The sequence below is a fragment of the Bufo bufo genome, chromosome 3 (genome assembly GCF_905171765.1).
Source record: "Bufo bufo chromosome 3, aBufBuf1.1, whole genome shotgun sequence".
Classification (NCBI taxonomy): domain Eukaryota; kingdom Metazoa; phylum Chordata; class Amphibia; order Anura; family Bufonidae; genus Bufo; species Bufo bufo.
The window spans coordinates 459,515,061-459,542,930 of record NC_053391.1 but is presented as its reverse complement, the minus strand read 5'-3'; positions in this window follow the sequence as shown (position 1 = coordinate 459,542,930).

The window sequence follows — 27,870 nt, the reverse complement described above, 5'->3', positions numbered from 1 at the left end:
GGGATCTCATTATTAAAAGGTATCAATCAGGAGAAGGCTACAAAAGAATTTCCAAGGCATTAGATATACCATGGAACACAGTGAAGACAGTCATCATCAAGTGGAGAAAATATGGCACAACAGTGACATTACCAAGAACTAGACGTCCCTCCAAAATTGATGAAAAGACGAGAAGAAAACTGGTCTGGGAGGCTACCAAGAGGCCTACAGCAACATTAAAGGAGCTGCAGGACTATCTGGCAAGTACTGGCTGTGTGGTACATCAACAACAATCTCCCGTATTCTTTGTATGTCTGGGCTATGGGGTAGAGTGGCAAGACAAAAGACTTTTCTTACAAAGACAAACATCCAAGCCAGGCTACATGTCACGACTGTGACTGATCCAGACAGGTCTGGGAGTAGAAGGTCGCAGCGACTTGCTACTTGCGATAGCTTGTGAGTTTGCTCCATGGTTCAGGGTATGTCATCCGGGTTTTGCCTTGTGAACCTTTTTGTCCTGACTGGGAATTTGTAGGCATCCTTCTCAGGTGAGTCCTGTCTGCCACTCCCAGCTACTATATTAGTTTCAGTTTCACTTGCAGTCATTGCCAGATATAGTCCTTACTTCCAGTTATATTCTGACCTTTGAAGGAGATCGTTTGATGGTGTTGCTGTGGAGCTCTTGTCCGGCGTGGACTGTCGTGATTGGGATCGCCTTCTCTGCTCGTGACTGGATAAGTCTATCTCTGCTATAGTTTGTTTGTTGCTGTCTTCCCCTGCTGTTCTCCTAGACATGAGTGATGGTGACTAGTGCTCCCATCGGCCTTTCCCCACTCTAGGCTTGTTAGGGTGACTGAGGGTTTAGGCATCCTGCTCGCCGCACGGGTTCACACCCCGTCTAGGGTATCAGGGCAGACAGGTGCCAGCTTAGGGTTAGTCAGGGGTGGCCATACTATTCCCATCCGTAGATAAGGGTCCCCCTTCCCCTCCGTCTGGTGCGACACGACTGCTGCTGGGATAGCGGTAGTGACAGTATATCTGGCCTTTTAAAAAAAAAAAAAAAAAAGGGACATTTCTTTTTTTTTTTTTTGCTTGCTGTTTTGCTTTGTATTTTTCTGTTCCACTATGGATCAGGTTACGGTTTTGGCGAAACAATTACAGGGATTATCCCTTGAAGTGGCAGGATTAAAAGCAACAGTGCTGCAGCAGCAGCAGCCATCCTTGGGTTCCACCGTTGCTACGGGAAACCAAGGTACTCCTGAGCCAAAAGTGGCTTTACCTGATAGGTTCTCAGGAGGGAGAGACCAATTTGTAACCTTCAGAGAAGCTTGCAAATTGTTCTTCAGGTTACGCCCTAGATCCTCCGGCGGTGAGGAACAACGGGTGGGCATTGTAATTTCTCTCCTGCAAGGAGATCCGCAGGCTTGGGCTTTCTCCCTACCATCAGACTCTCTGGCCTTACGATCAGTGGAGGAGTTTTTTGAAGCCCTGGGTCTCGTATATGATGACCCGGACAGGGTCTCACTGGCTGAGTCTAAGCTACGTAGACTTCGGCAAGAGAACTGGTCTGCTGAACTATATTGTTCCGAATTCCGTAGGTGGGCTACTGATACGTTATGGAACGACTCGGCCCTTAGGAGTCAGTTCTGCCAGGGGTTGTCTGAAAAATTAAAAGACGCGCTGGCGGTATACGAGGTCCCTGGGTCTCTGGAGGCTTCTATGTCTCTGTCCATAAGAATCGACAGACGACTCAGGGAGAGACTATTTAATTTTACGGAGGCCTCTATAGGGCAGGGATCGGTTTGTTATGATCCAGTCGAACCAATGCAAATAGGGGGCGCCACTAGACGGGTGAATCCTCCTAAGTTCCGCCGTAGGTCAGAGGTTTGTTTTCGTTGTGGGGGGAGGGGTCATTTTGTAAAGGTTTTTCCCTCAGAACCCAAGAGACCACAAACAAAGGAGCCGCCGGAAAACTAGAGTCCCCAGATTGTGCGGAGGATAACAGTCTGGGCGTATTCGTTTCCTCCATTCGCATGTCTCACTTTTTGTTGTCCGCTACCGTTGAGGCGGGCAATAAGACTGAGATCTGTTCCGTCTTTTTGGACAGTGGGGCGGGGGTCAACTTGGTGGATTCACGGTTTGCTCAGGCTCTGGGTTTTACTCCGGAACCGATACGCAGAACTATTCCTGTTTTTGCCATCGACTCCTCCCCTCTTACTCAGAAAGAGTTAACTCAGATCATCCATAATATCCATCTGCAGGTAGGGGACCTCCATAAAGAGCATATCTCTTGTTATGTCCTGGACGGTCTTCCGGCTCCTATGGTATTGGGGCTTCCCTGGCTGGTGACTCACAATCCAGTGGTGGATTGGCAGGCCGGGGAGATTGTGGAGTGGAGTGAACATTGTAAGGACAACTGCTTGAGTAGTAGGTGCTCTACACTCTCTGTAACATCTTTACCTGCCTTTCTGTCAGATTTTATGGATGTGTTCTCTGAGAAGGGTTGTCAGGGGTTACCACCTCATCGTCTATATGATTGCCCGATTAATCTATTACCTGGGGCAAAACTACCTAAAACCCGGTTATACAATCTTTCCGGCCCGGAGAGGAAGGCTATGAAAGATTATATTTCGGAGAGTTTGGCTAAGGGACACATCAGACCCTCTTCTTCACCTGTGGCTGCAGGGTTCTTTTTCGTTAAAAAGAAAGATGGGGGCCTACGTCCTTGCCTGGATTTCCGGGAATTAAACCGGATAACTATCCAAGATCCCTATCCTCTTCCTCTCATTCCCGACCTCTTTAATCAGGTTGCTGGTGCTAAATGGTTCTCCAAAATGGATCTCAGAGGAGCCTATAACCTGGTTCGCATCAAAGAGGGGGATGAGTGGAAGACGGCTTTTAATACTCCGGAAGGGCATTATGAAAATCTGGTCATGCCATTTGGTCTTACTAATGCGCCTGCGGTATTCCAACATTTTGTCAACAATATTTTTAGTCACCTTATCGGGAGATTTGTTGTGATATATCTTGATGACATCCTGGTCTATTCCCCGGATCTGGATACACATAAGATCCATGTGAGACAAGTGCTGCAGATATTAAGGGCCAACAAATTGTTTGCTAAGTTAGAAAAATGTGTGTTCGCCGTAAAAGAACTGCCATTTCTGGGGTATGTGTTGTCAGATTCAGGTTTCCGCATGGATCCAGAGAAAGTCCGGGCGATTATAGACTGGGATCTGCCTGAGAACCTGAAGGCATTGCAACGCTTCCTGGGGTTTGCCAATTTTTATAGAAAATTTATAAAGAACTATTCCTTGGTGGTCAAACCACTGACGGACATGACCCGAAAGGGATCCGATTTTTCCAAATGGTCACATGCAGCCAAAACTGCCTTTGCATCTCTGAAGGAGAGATTCACCTCGGCCCCTATTCTCGTACAGCCAGATGTCTCGCTTCCTTTTATTGTAGAGGTTGACGCATCAGAGGTGGGGGTGGGAGCGGTACTATCTCAGGGCCCGTCCCCTGGTGAATGGCGTCCGTGTGCTTTCTTTTCGAAGAAATTGTCTACTGCAGAAAGGAACTATGATATTGGCAACAGGGAACTTTTGGCTATTAAGTTGGCTTTTGAGGAGTGGCATCATTTTTTGGAGGGGGCGGTTCATCCCGTCACGGTGATTACTGATCACAAAAACTTATTATATCTGGAGTCTGCTAAACGTCTCACCCCTAGACAGGCTCGGTGGTCGTTATTTTTTACTAGGTTTAATTTTGTAATAACCTATCGCCCGGGGGCAAAAAATACTAAGGCGGATGCATTGTCTGGAAGTTTTCCTGGAGGGGGTGATGTTGAAGTACCAGAGCCCATTTTGCAAAAGGGGGTGGTGGTCTCTGCATTACACTCAGGTTTAGAGGGGAGGGTGTTGGAAGCTCAGGGGGACGCCCTGGCCTCCTGCCCCTCGGGTAAACTGTTTGTGCCAGAAAATTTACGCCTGGAGATACTAAAAGAACACCATAACTCCACACTGGCAGGACACCCAGGTAGTAGGGCAACCTCTGAATTAGTGTCTCGTCGGTTCTGGTGGCCTAAGTGGCGCCAGGAGGTGTTGAATTTTATGTCTGCATGTGCTACCTGTGCTCGTTCTAAGGTAGATCATACTCGTCCGGCAGGGTGTCTTTTACCTCTAGCCATCCCCAACAGGCCTTGGACACACCTATCAATGGATTTCATTACGGATCTACCAGTATCAGGGGGGAAAACTGTTATTCTTGTAGTTGTTGACAGATTTAGTAAAATGGTGCACTTTATTGCTCTTGCCGCATTGCCTAATGCTAACACACTGGCTCAGGTTTTTATTGACCACATCGTGAAGCTTCACGGGTTCCCTTCCGATATTGTTTCGGATCGTGGTACCCAATTCGTTTCTAAATTTTGGAAAGCTTTTTGTTCTCATTTAGGGGTTCATCTGTCGTTTTCTTCATCTTTCTATCCACAGTCGAACGGTCAGACTGAACGTACCAATCAAAACCTAGAGACACATTTGAGATGCTTTGTTTCCGAAAATCAGGAGGAATGGTCATCTTATTTACCGTTAGCCGAGTTTGCCATTAATAATCATCGTCAAGAATCCACCGATAAGTCACCATTTTTTGGTACGTATGGTTTCCATCCTCAGTTTTGTACGTTTAGTGAGGGGGGCCGTCTGGGATTCCCGAGGAGGAACGATTTGCGCCTTCACTTTCTTCAGTGTGGCAGAGTGTGCAAGAAAGTTTGAAGAGAATGGGTGGTAGATACAAACTTTTGGCTGATAGGAGGCTCTCTGAAGGTCCGGACCTTGGGGTGAATGACTTGGTGTGGTTGTCTACCAGAAAGTTGAAGGTTCCCTCATGGAAATTAGGTCCGAGATTTATTGGTCCTTATAGGGTAATTAAGATCATTAACCCGGTGGCTTTTCGTCTGGAGCTACCTCAGACTCTAAGGATCCATAATGTCTTCCACAGATCTCTGCTTAAGAGATATGTAGAACCTCCTGAACCATTGCCACTACCGCCTCCACCGGTGGTTGTTGATGGCAGTCTTGAGTTTCAGGTAGAAAAGATTGTTGACTCACGATATGTTCGCCGCTCTCTTCAGTACCTGGTGCACTGGAGAGGTTATGGTTCCGAAGAGAGAATGTGGGTTCCATCTTCAGAGATAAAAGCGGACAGACTCATTCTGGCTTTTCATAGCTCCCATCCGGAGAGGCCTGGTCCTGAGTGTCCGGGGGCCCCTCGCAGAAAGGGGGGTACTTGTCACAACTAGACAGCTGAGAAGCTCTGACAGGAGCTTTCCAGATCCTCCTCCTTGAGTTTCTTTGTTTTGGTTAAGTTCCTCATCTCGTTAGTCTATCTCAGCTGTCATGCAGTTGGACTGATTGCTTCCCTTTAAGTTCCTCCCCATGATGCATTAGGTTGCGGCTTATACAACTTCCTGGAGTGTGTGTGCATGCTGTTTCTATTCCTCAGTCCTCTGCAAGATAAGTGCTGTTCCTTTATTTGTGATTTTCTGTCTGCTGGATTTTCAGGTGACCCTGACTCCCTCCGTGTCTTGTGTAGGGAGCCGGTGGTCGTGTCCCCTCACTATTGTAGGGTCTTCAGGTATTAGATAGCCGAGGTACGTGGATATGCGCCCATCCACCTTTGGGGTGTTCGCATAGGCTGAGCAATTAGGGAGAGTGGCAGGTCTCATGTAGGGGTCTCCCTTTTGTTCCTTAGTTGTGGATCCAGTGAGTCATTAATTGTATTGCATTGTCTTATTTCCTGTACACCATCCGTGACATTATAAGCCGCCAAAACCGTCTCAAGCATGGATCCGGTTTCACTTTTGGCTGAGCGCTTCCAGGGTCTTTCATTGGAGGTAGCTGATCTCCGTAAGACTCTTTCTCAGTTTCAAGTGACCGGTTCAGCTTGCGTTCATGGAGTTTGTTCTGAGCCTAAGATCTCGCTCCCGGATACGTTCTCCGGGGGTAGTGAGTATTTTGTGCGTTTTAGTGAGGCTTGCAAACTCCATTTTCGCCTTCTTCCCCATTCCTCTGGTGATGAAGAACGGAGGGTGGGGATCATTATATCGCTGCTCAGGGATAACGCTCAATCCTGGGCCTTTTCGCTGCCGGAGGGGGCACGGCCCCTCCGTTCAGTGGATGAATTATTTTTAGCCCTGGGTCAGATATATGATGATCCGGATCATATTGCTCTGGCTGAGTCTAGACTACGTCTGTTATGCCAGGGTAAACAATCCGCAGAGATATACTGCTCAGAATTTCGGAGATGGGCAGCTGATACTGGTTGGAATGATGCTGCACTCCGAAGTCAATTTTGCCATGGTCTTTCAGAGGGATTGAAAGATGCATTTGCCTTTCATGAGAGACCTACCTCCTTGGATTCTGCTATGTCTCAGGCCGTTCGTATTGACAGGCGTCTTAGAGAGAGAGGAGAGATCTCTCCTTCCTGTCATACTCAGTCCCGGGACAGTGCAGCGGTCTCTTTCTGTGCGCAGGGGTCTCAGTCGCTGTCAGCCCCTTCTGAGCAGGAGCCCATGCAGCTGGGGTTGATTGCCTCTGACAATAGAAGATTCGGCCCGCATGGGAGGGTTTGTTTTTGTTGTGGAGGTATAAATCATTTGGCAAATGTTTGTCCCTCTAGGAGATTCAGGCAGTCTTCTGGGAGTAATAAAGAAACAAAAAGGAAAAAATCTTTTAAAAATGTTCCGTCTGTTACTGTTGGCAGGGTTGAGGCGGAAGTTGAAGGTTTTCCGTTTGCTTGTAGTTCCCGTTTTGTCCTGCCTGCTAGGGTGGCGCTAGAGAGCAAGAGCATTTTTTGTGAGATTTTTGTGGATAGTGGAGCAGCTGTCAATCTCATTGATAATCAATTTGCAATAACTCATGGTTTCCAGGTATGCACTTTGGGAAAGGATATTCCTGTTTTTGCTATTGATTCCGCTCCACTTTCTCAGAAATCATTAAAGGGCATAGTTCACAATATTCGTTTAATTGTGAGTGATGCTCATGTTGAGGATGTGTCATGTTTCGTCCTTAGCGGTTTGCCTACTCCTCTAGTGTTGGGGCTACCCTGGCTCACTAAACATAACCCCACCATTGATTGGCAAGCGAGGCAAATAAATGGTTGGAGTGACTTTTGCAGAGAGAATTGCCTCATGACATCTGTTTCTGAGGTTTCTACTAAGACTGTACCACCTTTCCTCTCTGAATTTTCGGATGTCTTCTCTGAGAGTGGAGTTCAGGATTTGCCCCCGCACAGGGAGTACGATTGCCCTATTAATCTCATCCCAGGCGCCAAACTGCCTAAATCTCGTTTATACAATCTTTCCCAACCTGAGAGGGTCGCTATGCGTGCTTATATCTCTGAGAGTCTGAGAAAAGGACACATACGACCCTCGAAGTCACCTGTTGCCGCTGTTTTTTTCTTTGTTAAGAAAAAAGATGGTTCTTTAAGACCTTGTCTGGATTTCAGGGAGCTGAACAGTATCACTATTCGTGACCCTTATCCGCTTCCTCTGATCCCGGACCTGTTTAACCAGGTTGTTGGGGCTAAAGTATTTTCCAAATTAGACCTAAGAGGGGCATACAACCTGGTCAGGGTCAGAGAAGGAGACAAATGGAAGACGGCTTTCAATACCCCTGAGGGCCATTTTGAGAATTTGGTTATGCCTTTTGGTTTGATGAATGCCCCAGCCGTTTTTCAGCATTTCGTGAACAGCATTTTTTATCATTTAATGGGAAAATTTGTATTAGTGTATTTGGATGACATTTTGATTTTTTCTCCTGATTTCAAGACTCATAAGGAACACTAACGTCAGGTCTTGCTCATCCTGCGGGAGAATAAATTATACGCGAAACTGGAAAAATGTGTGTTTGCGGTTCCAGAAATTCAATTTCTGGGGTTTCTTCTCTCCGCTTCTGGTTTTCGCATGGACCCCGAGAAGGTCCGCGCTGTGCTTGAGTGGGAGCTTCCTGAGAATCAGAAGGCGCTGATGCGTTTTTTGGGCTTTGCCAATTATTACAGGAAATTTATTTTGAATTATTCCTCTGTTGTTAAACCACTCACTGATATGACCAGAAAGGGGGTAGATTTTTCTTCCTGGTCGGTAGAGGCGTGTAAGGCCTTTTCTAATATCAAGGAGAGTTTTGCTTCCGCTCCCATCCTGGTACAACCTGATATTTCGTTACCCTTCATAGTTGAGGTTGATGCTTCTGAGGTAGGGGTGGGTGCGGTCTTGTCTCAGGGTTCCTCTCCTGCCAAATGGCAACCATGTGCCTTTTTCTCAAAGAAACTATCCTCCGCAGAGAGAAATTATGATGTGGGAGATAGGGAATTGTTGGCCATCAAGTTGGCTTTTGAGGAATGGCGCCATTGGCTAGAGGGAGCCAGACACCCTATTACCGTGTTTACTGACCATAAAAATCTCGCCTACTTGGAGTCAGCCAAGCGTCTGAACCCGAGACAGGCCAGATGGTCTTTGTTCTTTTCAAGGTTTAATTTTGTTGTCACGTTCCGCCCTGGGGTTAAGAATGTGAAGGCAGATGCCCTGTCACGTTGTTTTCCGGGAGGTGGGAATTTTGAAGACCCGGGTCCCATTTTGGCTGAAGGTGTGGTGGTCTCTGCTCTTTTTCCTGAATTGGAGGCAGAGGTGCAGGCAGCCCAGTCAGAGGCTCCTGATCTTTGTCCTCCTGGGAGGTTGTTTGTGCCTCTCGCTTTGAGACACAAGATTTTTAAGGAACACCACGATACGGTCCTTGCTGGGCACCCGGGGGCAAGAGCCACACTGGATCTCATCGCTCGGAGATTCTGGTGGCCTGCGCTTCGTAAGTCTGTTGAGGGTTTTGTGGCAGCTTGCGAGACTTGCGCTCGTGCCAAAGTCCCTCATTCACGGCCATCAGGTCCTCTCCTTCCCTTACCCATTCCTTCCCGTCCTTGGACACATCTGTCCATGGACTTCATAACGGACTTGCCTCGTTCCTCGGGGAAGACTGTGATTCTGGTGGTGGTGGACCGTTTTAGCAAAATGGTGCATTTCATCCCTTTTCCTGGTTTGCCCAATGCTAAGACGCTGGCGCAGGCATTTATTGACCACATTGTCAAATTGCATGGTATTCCTTCAGACATAGTCTCTGATAGGGGCACGCAGTTTGTTTCCAGATTCTGGAAGGCTTTCTGTTCTCGCTTGGGGGTTCGGTTGTCATTCTCTTCTGCTTTCCACCCGCAGTCGAATGGCCAGACAGAGCGCGTCAATCAGAATCTGGAGACATATCTGCGCTGTTTTGTGGTGGAGAATCAGGAGGATTGGTGTTCTTTTTTGCCCCTTGCTGAGTTTGCTTTAAATAACCGTCGTCAGGAGTCCTCTGATAAGTCACCATTTTTTGGTGCATATGGGTTTCATCCGCAGTTTGGGACTTTCTCGGGAGAGGGGTCTTCTGGTTTACCTGATGAGGACAGATTCTCCTCGTCTTTGTCATCTATTGGGCAAAAGATTCAGGATAATCTAAAGAGCATGAGTGAGAGATATAAGCGTGTGGCAGATAAGAGACGTGTGCCTGGTCCGGACCTGAATGTTGGTGATCTGGTGTGGTTGTCTACCAAGAATATCAAATTGAAGGTTCCCTCCTGGAAGTTGGGTCCTAGGTTTATTGGGCCTTACAAGATCCTGTCTGTCATCAATCCTGTTGCCTACCGTCTTGATCTTCCTCAGACTTGGAAGATCCATAATGTTTTTCATAAGTCCTTATTGAAACCTTATGTTCAACCTATTGTACCCTCGCCTTTGCCTCCTCCTCCGATTATGGTTGATGGAAATCTTGAATTTCAGGTCTCTAGGATTGTGGCTTCTCGTCTTGTCCGCGGTTCCCTCCAGTACCTCGTTCATTGGGAGGGTTATGGTCCTGAGGAGAGGATGTGGGTCCCAGTGACGGACATTAAGGCCACTCGTCTCATCAGGGCTTTCCATAGGTCCCATCCTGAGAAGGTGGGCCCTGAGTGTCCGGAGTCCACTAGTAGAGGGAGGGGTACTGTCACAACTAGACAGCTGAGAAGCTCTGACAGGAGCTTTCCAGATCCTCCTCCTTGAGTTTCTTTGTTTTGGTTAAGTTCCTCATCTCGTTAGTCTATCTCAGCTGTCATGCAGTTGGACTGATTGCTTCCGTTTAAGTTCCTCCCCATGATGCATTAGGTTGCGGCTTATACAACTTCCTGGAGTGTGTGTGCATGCTGTTTCTATTCCTCAGTCCTCTGCAAGATAAGTGCTGTTCCTTTATTTGTGATTTTCTGTCTGCTGGATTTTCAGGTGACCCTGACTCCCTCCGTGTCTTGTGTAGGGAGCCGGTGGTCGTGTCCCCTCACTATTGTAGGGTCTTCAGGTATTAGATAGCCGAGGTACGTGGATATGCGCCCATCCACCTTTGGGGTGTTCGCATAGGCTGAGCAATTAGGGAGAGTGGCAGGTCTCATGTAGGGGTCTCCCTTTTGTTCCTTAGTTGTGGATCCAGTGAGTCATTAATTGTATTGCATTGTCTTGTTTCCTGTACACCATCCGTGACAGTACTGTCACGACTGTGACTGATCCAGACAGGTCTGGGAGGAGAAGGTCGCAGCGACTTGCTACTCGCGATAGCTTGTGAGTTTGCTCCATGGTTCAGGGTATGTCATCCGGGTTTTGCCTTGTGAACCTTTTTGTCCTGACTGGGAGTTTGTAGGCATCCTTCTCAGGTGAGTCCTGTCTGCCACTCCCAGCTACTATATTAGTTTCAGTTTCACTTGCAGTCATTGCCAGATATAGTCCTTACTTCCAGTTATATTCTGACCTTTGAAGGAGATCGTTTGATGGTGTTGCTGTGGAGCTCTTGTACGGCGTGGACTGTCGTGATTGGGATCGCCTTCTCTGCTCGTGACTGGATAAGTCTATCTCTGCTATAGTTTGTTTGTTGCTGTCTTCCCCTGCTGTTCTCCTAGACATGAGTGATGGTGACTAGTGCTCCCATCGGCCTTTCCCCACTCTAGGCTTGTTAGGGTGACTGAGGGTTTAGGCATCCTGCTCGCCGCACGGGTTCACACCCCGTCTAGGGTATCAGGGCAGACAGGTGCCAGCTTAGGGTTAGTCAGGGGTGGCCATACTATTCCCATCCGTAGATAAGGGTCCCCCTTCCCCTCCGTCTGGTGCGACACGACTGCTGCTGGGATTGCGGTCGTGACACTACATTTTGCAAAAACACATCTAAAGTCTCCCAAAAAGCATGTGGGAAAAGGTCTTAGGGTGTGATGAAACCAAGGTTGAACTTTTTGTCCATAATTAAAAAAGATAAGTTTGGCGCAAAAATCAACACTGCACATCACCAAAAGAACACCAAAACCACAGTGAAGCATGGTGGTGGCAGCATCATGCTTTAGTTAAGTCAATATTGGCACAAAACTTGAACATGAAGATGAACTTCATTTTTCAGCATTACAATGACCCAAAGCATACATCCAAATCAACTGTAACGGGGTGCCGAAGGCGCACTCGGTCTCCCATCAGCCGCAGACCTGCTGCTTAGCTTCGGGAGCGAGGATTTGTGTTTGACCTTGTTCCCAGGGCAGCTTTGCTAGCTGGGAGGCTCCCTGCTCCTAGGTCTGCCTTGAGCGCCGAGCTGATCACTCGGTGCTCGACTGGTCGGTCTGTCGGTCATGTGATGCTGGCCACGTCACATGACCCTCACTCCCCACTATAAATAAAGGCAGCCTGCTGGCCACAGGTTGCCTGTTAATTTTAGTTATCTGGTGATTGTTTTGTTCCTGCATACTTACCTGATCCTGTGTTCCCTGACGATTCTCTGCCTGCTCCTCCTGTACTGCGCATCTCTCCTGGTATCCTGACACCGGCTTCCACCTGACGATTCTTTGCAGACTCCTGTTGTACTTCGTTTCTCTCCTGGTATTTGACCTCGGCTTTTCCTGACTATTCTCTGCTCATTCCTTAGTACTGCTTAGCTCTCTAGGTATTGACCCGGTCCGTTCACATTCTGTTATTTGTCTTGTCTGTCTTCCCAGCACGTATCCTAAGTTAGGGACTGCCGTCTAGTTGTCCCCTGTCATTAGGACTTGCGAGGCAAGTAGGCAGGGCCAGGGGTGAGGGTGGAGCGCAGTGGTCACTATCCTCCTCCCTGTGTGTAGTGTATGTTACCATCACAGATTAGCAGGCCGTAACCTAACCACTGTATCATGAATCCTCTGGTGACCCTGACTGACCATGTCTCTAACCTGACGCAGATGGTGCAGGAGCTAGCGAAGAAACTCTGTTCTATTGAGCTAGGACAAGGTACTACCATCCTTTAGGCCTCCAGTCCACATTTAGAGCCCCAGATTAAGCTTCCTGAGCCCTTTTCTGGAGATCGGAAGAAGTTTCTTTCCTTTAAAGAAAATTGTAAACTTTTTTTCCGTTTGCTCCCCTTATCCTCTGGCCCCGAGATTCAACGCGTGGGCATTGTCATTTCCCGGTTACAGGGTGATCCCCAGGACTGGGCATTTTCTTTACCTGCTGACGCCAGTTGTTTAATATCAGTGGAGGGTTTTTTTCAGGCCCTGGGTACCCTGTATGATGAACCAGACAGGACACTGGTAGCCGAGACTGCTCTAAAAGTTCTGGTTCAGGGCGATCTACCTGTGGAGGAGTATTGCACCCATTTCAGAAGGTGGTGTGTTCCCTCAGGATGGAATGAACCAGCACTTAAGAGTCAGTTCAGGTCAGGTCTGTCTGATAACTTAAAGGATCTTCTAGTGAGTTATCAGCTTCCAGAGACTCTAGAGGAGATGATTACCCTTGTAGTCCGACTTGACCGACGGGTTAGAGAGAGACGACAGGAACGACAGTTCTCTTCTCAGATGGTGGTCCAGCCTGAGGTCTATCCCAGAAACAATTCTGAGGTCTCTACCAAAGAACCCATGCAGGTAGGCATGACTCAAGGGAATCTGCGCCGCAGACGTGCAGTGTGTTTTTACTGCGGAGATCCTGACCATTGGATCAACCAGTGTCCAAAGAAGGCCTTCTCCGTTAAGTCTCCCAAGGCAAGGCAACCTAAAGACCAGGTACACCCTGATATTACGAAATGTAAGCTTTTGGTACCTATAACAATATCTCTGGGGGTTTATAAATGGCCGGCTAAGGCCTTTATTGACTCTGGTTCAGCGGCCAGCTTTATTGACTCTGAGTACGCCATTAGAGTGGGTATTCCAATTTTTTCTCTTCCTATTGACGCCACTCCCCTGGTAGGTGGTATAGTGAGGTCATGTACCTCAGAGATTTCTTTAACCGTGGGGGTGTGCCACTCTGAGAAATGTTCCCTCTTAGTCCTGGAGAACTTACCGGTCGAGGTGGTACTAGGGTTGCCTTGGCTCCGATTACACAACCCCACTATTTATTGGTCCAGGGGGGAGTTGGTGAAATGGGGACCTAAGTGTGACTCGTGCTTGTTTGTGGTACAAGCTGGGGTCTCAGTAGAATCTGATATATTGCCCACGGTCATTAGGGAATATTCTGATGTGTTCTCATCACCTACCCCGGAGGTTCTACCACCCCATAGACCTTATGATTGCGCCATAGAGTTAGTAGAAGGTGCCAGGTTTCCTAAGGGGCGTATTTATAATCTCTCTCAGCCCGAACGCAAGGCCATGTAGGATTATATTAAGGAAAGCCTCGGTAAGGGGCACATTAGACCTTCTGTCTCTCCTATGGGAGCAGGGTTTTTCTTCGTTAAGAAGAAGGATGGTGGTCTTAGGCCTTGTATCGATTACCGGAAATTGAATAAGATCACTATCCAGAATAGATACTCTCTCCCATTGATTCCGGATTTATTTAACCAGGTTCTGGGGGCAACTTGGTTTTCTAAGATTGACCTGAAAGGGGCATATAATCTAATCCGAATCAAGGAGGGAGACGAATGGAAGACGCCGTTCAATACTCCGGCAGGGCACTTTGAATATCAGGTTATGCCTTTTGGACTCAGCAATGCCCCAGCTGTGTTCCAAAACTTTATGAATGATATTATTAGAGAGTTTTTAGGTAAATTTGTCATTGTCTATCTTGACGACATTTTGATATTTTCTCCTGATTTCAAATCTCATGTGTCTCATGTTAGACAAGTATTAGAGGTGTTGAGGGAGAATCAGCTGTCCGCTAAACAAGAGAAATGTGTCTTTGGTGTACAGGAGATACTGTTTCTAGGGCATGTCCTGACCCCTTACGCCTTCAAGATGGATCCTGGTAAGGTACTAGCTATTAAGGAATGGGTAAGGCCTTCATCCTTAAAGGCCTTACAACGGTTCTTAGGTTTTGCCAATTACTATCGTAAATTTATTAATAATTTTTCAGTAATTGCTAAATCGTTGACCGACCTTACTAAGAATGGGGCGGATTTGGAGAACTGGTCTACTGAGGCCATTACTTCGTTTGAAATACTAAAAAAGGCATTCAGTAGCACCCCCATTCTGATCCAGCCAGATCAGGAGAGACCTTTTATTGTGGAGGTGGATGCGTCTGATGACGGCGCAGGAGCAGTCCTTTCACAAGGTCCTGCTAGTCTAACTAACCTAAAACCGTGTGCATTCTTTTCCAGAAAATTTTCTTCAACCGAGAGAAACTACGACATAGGGAATCGGGAGTTGCTGGCCATTAAGTGGGCATTTGAGGAGTGGAGGCATTTTCTGGAGGGGGCAAGGCATTGTGTAACTGTTGTCACTGACCATAAGAACCTTATGTTTCTCGAATCTGCTAAGAGGTTGAATCCCCGTCAGGCTAGATGGGCACTGTTTTTTACTAGTTTTGAATTCTCCATTACTTTCAGGCCTGGAAGTAAAAACGTGAAGGCTGATGCATTATCTCGGAGCTTCCATGCTTTTCAGCCTACAGAGGCACCGCCTAAATCCATCCTACCAGCAAATATCTTCGTAGCAGCCTTAACCCAAGATATCTGGGTTAAATACCTTCCGTTGGCTGAATTTGCTTTGAATAACCGTGTTAATTCTTCTGCTGGGGTCTCCCCTTTCTTTTGTAACCATGGTTTTCATCCCCGTTTTCATTCTGGGTCATCCGTCTCCTCCTCTAACCTTGAGGCGGATGGGCTCTCTTCTAAACTGTGCACAGTTTGGGCCCGGGTTCAAATGAACCTAGAAAAGGCTCAAAGTTCTCAAAGACTCAAAGCCAATAGGACACTTTCAAGGGGCGCAAATTTTTTGGTTGGGGATAAGGTGTGGTTATCCTCCAAGAATCTCTCTCTCAAGGTAGATTCTAAAAAATGTGCTTCTCGTTTTATTGGACCATATAAGATCATGGAGGTGATTAACCCAATATCGTTTAGTTTGGAGCTGCCCGAGTCTTTCCACATTCATAATGTGTTCCATAAATCTCTACTTAAAAGATATGTTGAACCAGTAGTACCATCAAAAGCCTCGCCTCTGCCGGTTCTTGTTAATGATGCTGTTGAGTATCTGGTGTCTAAAATAGTGGATGTCAGGAAGGTGCGTAATTCCTTGCAGTACCTGATTCACTGGAAGGGGTATGGACCTGAAGAGAGATCTTGGGTACCTGCCAGGGAGGTTCATGCTCCTAGACTTGTTCGAAAAATTCATTTAGAACACCCTGAAAGGCAATCGCCTGAAGTCTTGGGTCCGGTGACCCCTCGTAAAAGGGGGGGTACTGTAACAGAGTGCCGAAGGCGCACTCGGTCTCCCATCAGCCGCAGACCTGCTGCTTAGCTTCGGGAGCGAGGATCCGTGTTTGACCTTGTTCCCAGGGCAGCTTTGCTAGCTGGGAGGCTCCCTGCTCCTAGGTCTGCCTTGAGCGCCGAGCTGATCACTCGGTGCTCAACTGGTCGGTCTGTCGGTCATGTGATGCTGGCCACGTCACATGACCCTCACTCCACACTATAAATACAGGCAGCCTACTGGCCACAGGTTGCCTGTTAATTTTAGGTATCTGGTGATTGTTTTGTTCCTGCATACTTACCTGATCCTGTGTTCCCTGATGATTTTCTGCCTGCTCCTCCTGTACTGCGCATCTCTCCTGGTATCCTGACACCGGCTTCCACCTGACGATTCTTTGCGGACTCCTGTTGTACTTCGTTTCTCTCCTGGTATTTGACCTCGGCTTTTCCTGACTATTCTCTGCTCATTCCTTAGTACTGCGTAGCTCTCTAGGTATTGACCCGGTCCGTTCACGTTCCGTTATTTGTCTTGTCTGTCTTCCCAGCATGTATCCTAAGTTAGGCACTGCCGTCTAGTTGTCCCCTGTCATTAGGACTTGCGAGGCAAGTAGGCAGGGCCAGGGGTGAGGGTGGAGCGCAGTGGTCACTATCCTCCCCCCTGTGTGTAGTGTATGTTACCCTCACATCAACAAAGGAATGGCTTCACCAGAAGAAGATTAAAGTTTTGGAATGGCCCAGCCAGAGCCCAGACCTGAATCCGATTGAAAATCTGTGGGGTGATCTGAAGAGGGCTGTGCGCAGGAGATACCTTTGCAATCTGACAGATTTGGAGTGTTTTTGCAAAGAAGAGTGGGTAAATCTTGCCAAGTCAAAATGTGCCATGCCAGACTCATACCCAAAAAGACCGAGTGCTGTAATAAAATTTAAAAGGTGCTTCAACAAAGTATTAGTTTAAGGGTGTGCACACTTATGCAATCATATTATTTTATTTTTATATTTTTTCTTCCCTCTACCTAAAAGATTTCAGTTTGTTTTTCAATTGAGTTGTACAGTTTATAGGTCACATTAAAGGTGGAAAAAGTTCTGAAATGATTTATCTTTGTCTCATTTTTTACATCACAGAAACCTGACATTTTAACAGGTGTATGTAGACTTTTCATATCCACTGTAAGTGCAATGCTGAACGGCAAATATGTTTTTATTTTGCCACTAATACATGGCAAGCAGGGCTTTAAAATATATAACTGCACGGCACAAGGGCAAATATGTTTTTCCTTTGCCACTAATACACGGCAAAAAGGGCTTTGCAACATATAGCTGCACTGCACAATGGCAAATAAGACGTACTGTAGAAATACTTCCTTGCAATAAACCCTGCTAATGGCTGTATCAAACTGCATTTGCCCCAATAACAGGAAGGTTTGCTGAAATAACAGAGCTGTATAATGGTAATTTGGATCCCCAGTCAGTGCAGCAAGGTGTAATAGGATTGTTCCTATTACCCAGTCTGTAACCTCCCCTACTGAACCCTCTTCTACATAAATGCTACGGAATGATTCCTCCCTATCCTTTCCTTGCACTCATAAAGGGTACATGGTGTAAATAAACCAGTCCAGCAAAATCTGCCTTCCAAAAACCATATGGCGTTCCCCTTCTTCTATGTCCTCCCGTTTGGCCAAACAGTAGTTTACGACCACATATGGGGTGTTTCGCAAACTACAGAATCAGGGCAACCCATATTGAGTGTTGTTTGGCTGTTAACCCATTTTTTTCCAGTAATAAAGTAAGGTTAAAATGGAAAAATTAAAAAAAAAAATAGAAATTCCAAAATTGTTTCTCCATCTGCCATTAACTCTTGTGGAACACCTAAAGCGTTAACAAAGTTTGTAAACCCAGTTTTGAATACCTTGAGGGGTGTACTTTCTTAGATGGAGTCACTTTTTTTGGAATTTCTATTCTAGGGGTGCAAGGGGGGGCTTGAAATGGGACATGGTATAAACAAAACCAGTCCTGTAAAATCTGCCTTCCAAAACCCATATGGCGTTCCCCTCCTTCTATGTCCTCCCGTTTGGCCAAACAGTAGCTTAGGACCACATATGGGGTGTTTTTGCAAACTACAGAATTAGGGCAACCCATATTGAGTTTTGTTTGGCAGTTAACCCTTACTTTATTACTGGAAAAAATGGGTTAAAATGGAAATTTTTCAAAAAAATAGAAATTCCAAAATTGTTTCTCCATCTGCCATTAACTCTTGTGGAACACCTAAAGAGTTAACAAAGTTTGTAAACCCAGTTTTGAATACCTTGAGGGGTGTACTTTCTTAGATGGAGTCACTTTTTTGGAATTTCTATTCTAGGGGTGCAAGGGGGGGGGCTTGAAATGGGACATGGTATAAACAAAACCAGTCCTGCAAAATCTGCCTTGCAAAAACCATATGGCGTTCCCCTCCTTCTATGTCCTCCCGTTTGGCCAAACAGTAGTTTACGACCACATATGGGGTGTTTCTGCAAACTACAGAATCAGGGCAACCCTTATTGAGTTTTGTTTGGCAGTTAACCCTTGCTTTTTTCCTGGAAAAAAATTGATTATATTGGAAAATTTTCCAAAAAATCGAAATTCTTACATTTTATGTCCATTTGCCATGAAGTCTTGTGGAAGACCTAAAGGGTTAACAAAGTTTGTAAAATCAGTTTTGAATACCTTGAGGGGTGTAGTTTCTAGAATGGGGTCATTTGTGGGTGGTTTCTATTATGTAAGCCTCACAAAATGACTTCAGACCTGAACTGGTCCATAAAAAGTGGGATTTGGAAAATTTCTAAAGCATTTCAAAATTTGCTTCTAAACTTCTAAGCTATGTAACATCCCCAAAAAATAAAATATCGTTCCCAAAATGATACAAACATGAAGTAGACATATGGGGAATGTAAAGTCATCACAATTTTTGAGGGTATTACTATGTATTACAGAAGTAGAGAAACTGAAACTTTGAAATTTGCTAATTTTTCCAAATTTTTGGTAAATTTGGTATTTTGCTATGCAAAATTGACCCAATTTTAGCAGTGTCATAAAGTTCAATATGTGACAAAAAAAAACTATCTCAGAACGGCCTGGGTAAGTAAAAGCGTTTTAAAGTTATCAGCACTTAAAGTGACACTGGTCAGATTTGTAAAAAATGGCCAAGTCCTTAAGGTGAAATAGGGCTGAGTCCTTATGGGTTAACCACTCAACGGCAAATAAGCCCTTTTTTCCACTTATACATGACAAAAAAGGCTTCAGAACATATTACTGCACCGCTGAACAGTGAATAAGCCCTTATTTTTTTCCACTTATACACACACCAAAAAAGGCTTTAGAGCATATAACTGCACCGCTGAACGGCAAATAATACTTTTTGTTTCCACTAATACACACCAAAAAAGGCTGTAATTCTCTAACTTCACCACACAAAGGCTAATAAGCCCCTTTTTTTCTACTTATACACGCCAAAAAAGGCTTTAGAATAGAGTTGTGCGTACACCTGGATGTTCGGGTTCGACAGGTTCGGCCGAACTTCACAAAAAAGTTCGAGTTCGGGACCCGAACTTGACCCGAACTTGACCTTGAACCCGAACCCCATTGAAGTCAATGGGGACCCGAACTTTTGAGCACTAAAATGGCTGTAAAAATGTCATGGAAAGGGCTAGAGGGCTGAAAATGTGGATAGGGAAATGACTTTAAATAACATAAAATAAGTAAAAATAAAAAATAATAATTTGGATCTAGGAGGACCAGGTCCATATGGAGTAGGAGGTTGAGGAGGCGGTGGATGTGGCGGTGTAGGTGGAGGAGGAGGTGGTAGCCTACACTGCTTTTTGTTTTAAAATGTATTTATTTATTTTTAAATTAGGATACACCCCAAAACATTGGGAAATATAACCCTCCAGTCGTGCTAAACACACATTCAGACAATACACCAGGTGCAGGGCAGGCCAGCACCTCCAAGGCGTAAAGGGCAAGCTCAGGCCATGTGCCCAATTTGGAGACCCAGAAGTTGCTGGGGCTGCCCCTGTCAGTTAGTTCGTGTAGGCGTGTGCATACTTACTGCCCCACCATGTCGCACGTCTCCGTGATGTTCACGATCCAATTTGAGATCTGCTCTATCAACATTCAATGTTCTTTTATGCGCCTACCATGGTAATTATGGGTGGCGAGGAATCAGGGTTCCAGGCCGGAGAGGGAGTGTGAAAAAAAGAGACCAAATTTAAGGGAGATAAATTTATTTAAAATAATTGGGATCGAGAAGAAATGTGGGAAAAGCTATTGAAGCGCAAATGTGGGACAAATTACAGAAGCCCAAATGTGGGCCAAAAGAGTCAAGCGGAATTGTGGGAAAAGCTATTGAGGCACAAATGTTGGCCAAAAGAGTATAGCGGAAATGTGGGACAAAGTATTGAATGTGGTACAACTTGTTTAAGTTTAAGTATTGAATCAAAGAAGGTGGCGCGCATCAATTAAAGAAGCATTTCAGAAATTTTATTCCCTGTCACCTATGCAGAGCAGGGGTTTATTCACGTCTAAAATTGTATAATGTCAACCCAAGAATGTAACAGAAAAATTACAGAAATTAATTAACCTGTCTACTTGGTAGAGCAGGGGTCTATGACAGAAAACAATTGTTTATTGTCACCCGAAAATGTAAAATAAAAATTATTGAAATTTATTAAGCTGTCAACTAGGTAGAGGAGGGGTATATTACACCCAAAAATTTGTGAATTTGACCCTAAAATGTAACTGACAAATGTTTATTTTTTTTTTTTACCTGTCTACTAGGTATAGCAGTGGTACTATACACCCAAAAATTGGTGAATTTCAACATAAAATGTAACAGACAAATAGTTTTATTGTTTAACCTGTCTACTAGGTATAGCAGTGGTACTTCACACCCAAAAATTGTTGAATTTCAACTGAAAATGTAACTGACAAAGTAGTGAAATGATATAAAATAAAATACGTACAAAAAAAAAAAATTATTTATGAGGTGGAGTTCAATATGGAGTAGGAGTTTGAGGAGGCGGTGGACATAGCGGAGAAGGTGGAAGCGGCGGTGGAGGAGGACGAGATAGCCAACACAGGTTTTTGGTTTTAATTTAATATTTTTTTTTAAATTAAGGAACACTCCAAAAGAGTGTGAAATATCCAAAATACAAACATGAGCAATTGCGCTGCAGTATAACAATGGCTGCTTAGTGCCGGTATACATGTCTATTCTGCACAAGGTACGGACAAGTCCTGAGGGATCCATGCCTGGCTCATCTTAATGAACGTGAGCTTGTCCACATTGGCTGTGGACAGGCGGCTGCGCTTGTCTGTGATGACGCCCCCTGCCGTGCTAAACACACGTTCAGATAATACACTGGCTGCAGGGCAGGCCAGCACCTCAAAGGCGTAAAGGGCAAGCTCAGGCCATGTGCCCAATTTGGAGACCCAGAAGTTGAAGGGGGCAGACCCGTCATTCAGTACGTGTAGGCGTGTGCACACATACTGCTCCACCATGTTGGTGAAATGCTGCCTCCTGCTAAGACGTTCCATATCAGATGGTGGTGTTGGTTGCTGTGGCGTGCTGACAAAGCTTTTCCACATTTCGGCCATGCTACCCCTGCCTTCTGAGGTGCTGGTGGTTCCCCAGCTGCTTTAGCGACCTCTTCCTCGTCCTCTGCCTTCGCCTTGTGGTTCCACTGTGCCCCCGCTGTCAGGTGGGAATGCCACCAGCAGCGCGTCTACCAGCGTGCGCTTGTACTTGCGCATCTTACGATCACGCTCCAGTGACGGAATTAAGAACGGTACGTTGTCCTTGTAACGGGGATCCAGCAGCGTGGCCACCCAGTAATCAGCACAAGTTAGAATGTGAGAAACTCGGCAGTCGTTGCGGAGACACTGCAGCATGTAATCGCTCATGTGTGCCAGGCTGCCGAGAGGCAACAACAAGCTGTCCTCTGTGGGAGGTGTATCATCTGCATCCTCTGTATCCCCCCAGCCACGCACCATGTCCATGAGCTGGTTTGGGTGCCAACCTGCTGTGAACACGATTCATCCTCCTCCATCTCCTCATCCTCCACCTCACCATCCTCCAGAACTGTGCCCTGGCTGGACAATTGTGTACCTGGCGTTTGTGGGTGCAGGAACCCACTCTCGGAGCCACTTGTGAATGACTGGCCGGAAACCCTATGAAATGATCCCTCTTCCTCCTCCTCCTCCTGTGCCACATCCTCTTCCATCATCGTATAGAAGTGGGATAGTAACTCTGAGAAAGGCGTTATTGGCACTGGCCATGTTGGTGGAGTACTCGAAACAGCGCAACAAGGAACGCAGGGCTCGCATGGAGGCTTAGTCATTGGTGGTGAAGTTCTGCTTTTCTGCAGAGCGATTCACCCGTGCGTACTGCATCTGAAACTCCACTATCACCTGCTGCTGCTCGCACAGTCTGGCCAGTATGTGCAAGGTGGAGTTCCACCTTGTGGGACGTCGCATATGAGGCAGTGAGCAGGAAGACCGAAGATACGCTGCAGCGCTGACCGGATGAGGAAGCGGAAGAGGATGAGGTAGTGGAGTAGGAGGAGGAAGCAACAGGAGGCAAACTGAAGCGCCCTGAAATCCCCGGTGGTGGAAGGACATGCTCCAAACTGCTATCCACCTCAAGCCCAGCCGGCACTGCATTTACCCAGTGTGCTATTAGGGAGATATAACGACCCTGACCGTGCTTACTGGTCCACGTATCCGTAGTTAGGTGGACCTTGCCACAGATGACATTCCCAGTACACACCTGATTTTGTCCACCACTTGGTTGTGCAGGGAAAAGATTGCTCGCCTGGAAAAGTAGTGGCGGCTGGGCACGACGTACTGTGGGACAGCCACTGCCAAAATGCTTTTAAAACTCTCAGTTTTCACCAGACAGAATGACAGCATTTCAAAGGCCAGTAATTTTAAAAATGTTGGCATTCAGAGCCAGGGATTGCGGGTGGGTAGGGGGGTACTTCCTCTTCCGCTCCAGTGTTTGGGAGATGGAGAGCTGAACGCTTCCGTGGAACATTGTGGAGATGCTTGGTGACCCAGGTGGTGGTGTTGCTGGCAGATCCTCTGTTTGTGGGGTGGCAGGTGCCACTGTCACTCCAGAGGTGGATGAAGAAACCGAGACTGCAGCAGAAGAGGAAGCAGGAGGAGCCAGAGACCTTTCTTGGTTTTTGAGGTGTCTACTCCACTGCAGCTCGTGCTTTGCACTTAGATGCCTGGTCATGCAGGTTGTGTTCAGGTTGAGAACGTTAATGCCTCGCTTCAGGCTCTGATTGTACAGCGTGAAAACCACTTGTGTCTTGTTGTCAGCACATTGTCTGAAGAACTGCCACTCCAGGGAACTCCTTGGAGCTGGCTTTGGTGTGCTCAGTCCCTTGCTGCGGTGGGCAGTAGCAGGGGTACTGTTTAGGGGACGGCCGTTCCGCTTTTGCACCCTGCTCCCTCTTCTGCTGTGTTGGTGGCTCTGTGCGACCACCGCCTCTTCCTCCAAACTAAACAGGTCACTCACATGACCTTGATTCCATGTGGGGTCGAGAACCTCATCGTCCTCCACATCATCTTCCACCCAGTCTTCACTGCTGCCCTCCTTGTCGGTCTGCACACTGCAGAAAGCTGTTTTCGTGTTTCGTCATCATCCGAGACATGCTGCAGTGGTCCTCCCATGTACTCATCTTGAAACATAAGTGGTTGGGCATCGGTGCACTCAATCTCTTCCACTTCTGGGGCAAGGCCCTGCTAGCAGAGTCATCAAAAAGCAGAAGAGACTGCTGCATGACTTGGGGCTCAGACTGCTTGGCTGATTTGCAAGGGGGTGAGGTGAAAGACTGATGGACATCGGCTGAAGGTGCCAACTCTGATCTTTCAGCAGGAGACTGGGTGGGAGACAATGTTAAGGAACTGGAGGCACTGTCAGCAACCCAATCTACTATTGCCTGTACTTGTTTTGGCCTCACCATTCATAGAGCCGCATTAGGCCCGACCAAATAACGCTAAAGGTTCTGTTGCCTACTCGCACCTGAGGAAGGTGTTTCACTTGTGCGTGTAGCTGGCACAGATTTACCACGTCCTCTCCCTGCAACAGGAGCTCCACCAGCAGCACCACGACCGGGGCCACGTCCCTTATTCAACGCGCTCCTCATTCTCCGCAAATTTAGTATTTTTCCCAAAATGGGTGTTTTTTTTTTAATAACAGAAGATAACAGCAGTATCTAACACGTGTATTTCACACTGACAGATGCAGCAATTGCTGCAAAATTAGTATTTTTCCCAAAATGGGTGTTTTATTTTTTTTATAACAGAAGATAACAGCAGTATCTAACACATGTATTTCACACTGACAGATGCAGCAATGGCTGCAAATTTAGTATTTTTCAAAAAATGGGTGTTTTTTTAATAACAGAAGATGACAGCAGTGTATAACGTTTGTATTTCACACTGACAGATGCAGCAAGGGCTGTAAAATATAGTATTTTGCCCAAAAAGGGTGTTTTTTAAAACCCAGAAAATGATTGCATTATTTTAAGCTTAAATTGCACACTGACAAATGCTGCATAGGCTCCAGATGGATGGTATTGCCAAAAATGGGTGCTTTTTTAAACCCAGAAAATTATTGCTGTATTTCAAGCTTGTATTTAACAATGACAGATGCAGCAAACGCCGCAAAATTAGGATTTTGCGCAAAATGGGTGTTTTTTTAATAACAGAATATGACAGCAGTATATAACGCTTGTATTTCACACTGACAGATGCAGCAAGGGCTGTAAAATGTAGTATTTTGCCCAAAAAGGGTGCTTTTTTAAACCCAGAAAATTATTGCTGTATTTCAAGCTTGTATTTAACAATGACAGATGCAGCAAACGCCGCAAAATTAGGAATTTGCCCAAATCGGGTGTTTTTTTAATAACAGAATATGACAGCAGTATATAATGCTTGTATTTCACACTGACAGATGCAGCAAGGGCTGTAAAATGTAGTATTTTGCCCAAAAAGGGTGTTTTTTAAAACCCATAAAATTATTGCAGTATTTCAAGCTTAAATTGCACACTGACAAATGCTGCATAGGCCCCAGATGGAGGGTATTACCAAAAATGGGTGCTTTTTTAAACCCAGAAAATTATTGCTGTATTTCAAGCTTGTATTTAACAATGACAAATGCTTCAAAGGCCATAGATACAGATGTAGGGTCTTGCCAAAAATGGGTGATTATTTTAAACCCAGAATATAAATGCAGTATTTCAAGCTTCTATTTGACTGTCACACATGCACATATGCTGTGCTGGTGCACAGAACTTGCATAAAATAGCCGCCGCCGTCCACCTAACTAATAGACGGATAAAAGTTATTTTTCTGTGTCACTGGGCTCAGGACAGGGTAAAAATATTATGCACTGCACCCACAAAACAAAATCTAGATAGATCGCTGAGTTAACAAGCGCTTCAGATTAAAGATTCTGTCCTATTCTCTCCCTCACAGCAGCAGCATCCTATCCCTACACTAATCAGAGCAGAGTGACATGCAGCGCTACGTGACTCCAGCTTATATAGAGGCTGGGTCACATGCTGCACTGGCCAATCACAGCCATGCCATTGTGCATGTAGCTGGCACAGATTTACCACGTCCTCTCCCTGCAACAGGAGCTCCACCAGCAGCACCACGACTGGGGCCACGTCCCTTATTCAACGCGCTCCTCATTCTCCGCAAATTTAGTATTTTTCCCAAAATGGGTGTTTTTTTTTTAATAACAGAAGATAACAGCAGTATCTAACACGTGTATTTCACACTGACAGATGCAGCAATTGCTGCAAAATTAGTATTTTTCCCAAAATGGGTGTTTTATTTTTTTTATAACAGAAGATAACAGCAGTATCTAACACATGTATTTCACACTGACAGATGCAGCAATGGCTGCAAATTTAGTATTTTTCAAAAAATGGGTGTTTTTTTAATAACAGAAGATGACAGCAGTGTATAACGTTTGTATTTCACACTGACAGATGCAGCAAGGGCTGTAAAATTTAGTATTTTGCCCAAAAAGGGTGTTTTTTAAAACCCAGAAAATGATTGCATTATTTTAAGCTTAAATTGCACACTGACAAATGCTGCATAGGCTCCAGATGGATGGTATTGCCAAAAATGGGTGCTTTTTTAAACCCAGAAAATTATTGCTGTATTTCAAGCTTGTATTTAACAATGACAGATGCAGCAAACGCCGCAAAATTAGGATTTTGCGCAAAATGGGTGTTTTTTTAATAACAGAATATGACAGCAGTATATAACACTTGTATTTCACACTGACAGATGCAGCAAGGGCTGTAAAATGTAGTATTTTGCCCAAAAAGGGTGCTTTTTTAAACCCAGAAAATTATTGCTGTATTTCAAGCTTGTATTTAACAATGACAGATGCAGCAAACGCCGCAAAATTAGGAATTTGCCCAAATCGGGTGTTTTTTTAATAACAGAATATGACAGCAGTATATAACGCTTGTATTTCACACTGACAGATGCAGCAAGGGCTGTAAAATGTAGTATTTTGCCCAAAAAGGGTGTTTTTTAAAACCCAGAAAATTATTGCAGTATTTCAAGCTTAAATTGCACACTGACAAATGCTGCATAGGCCCCAGATGGAGGGTATTACCAAAAATGGGTGCTTTTTTAAACCCAGAAAATTATTGCTGTATTTCAAGCTTGTATTTAACAATGACAAATGCTTCAAAGGCCATAGATACAGATGTAGGGTCTTGCCAAAAATGGGTGATTATTTTAAACCCAGAATATAAATGCAGTATTTCAAGCTTCTATTTGACTGTCACACATGCACATATGCTGTGCTGGTGCACAGAACTTGCATAAAATAGCCGCCGCCGTCCACCTAACTAATAGACGGATAAAAGTTATTTTTCTGTGTCACTGGGCTCAGGACAGGGTAAAAATATTATGCACTGCACCCACAAAACAAAATCTAGGTAGATCGCTGAGTTAACAAGCACTTCAGATTAAAGATTCTGTCCTATTCTCTCCCTCACAGCAGCAGCATCCTATCCCTACACTAATCAGAGCAGAGTGACATGCAGCGCTACGTGACTCCAGCTTATATAGAGGCTGGGTCACATGCTGCACTGGCCAATCACAGCCATGCCATTAATAGGCATGGCTGTGATGGCTTCTAAGGGCACACAAGTTAAACGCTTGTTGATTGGCTACTCTGCAGCCTTTCAAAAAGAGCCATTAAATCGCCGGACACCGAACCCCAACCCGAACTATTACAATAAATTTCGGGTTCGGGTCCGGGGTACAAAAATCCTAAAGTTCAGTACGAACCTGAACTTTACAGTTCAGGTTCGCTGAACCCTAGGTATGAGTCTATCAGCATGGCACATTTTCTTTGCAAAAACAATCCAAATCTGTCAGATTTCGAGGGCATCTCCTATGCACAGCCCTCTTCAGATCACCCCACAGATTTTCAATCGGATTCAGGTCTGGGCTCTGGCTGGGCCATTCCAAAACTTTAATCTTCTTCAGGTGAAGCTATTCCTTTGTTGATTTGGATGTATGCTTTGGGTCGTTGTCATGCTGAAAGATGAAGTTCCTCTTCATGTTCAGCTTTCTAGCAGAAGCCTGAAGGTTTTGTGCCAATATTGACTGGTATTTGGAACTGTTCATAATTCCCTCTAGCTTAACTAAGGTCCCAGTTCCAGCTGAAGAAAAACAGCCCCAAAGCATGATGCTGCCACATGCTTCACTGTGGGTATAGTGTACTTTTGGTGATGTGCAGTGTTGTTTTTGCGCCAAACATATCTTTTGGAATTATGGCCAAAAAGTTCAACCTTGGTTTCATCAGACCATAACACCTTTTCCCACATGCTTTTGGGAGACTTCAGATGTGTTGTTGCAAAATGTAGCCTGGCTTGGATGTTTTTCTTTGTAAGAAAAGTCTTTCGTCTTGCCACTCTACCCCATAGCCCAGACCTATGAAAAATATGCGAGATTGTTGTCACATGTACCACAGAGCCAGTACTTGCCAGATATTCCTGCATCTCCTTTAATGTTGCTGTAGGCCTTTTGTTAGCCTTCTTTTCATCAATTTTGGAAGGACGTCCAGTTATTGGTAATGTCACTGTTGTACCAT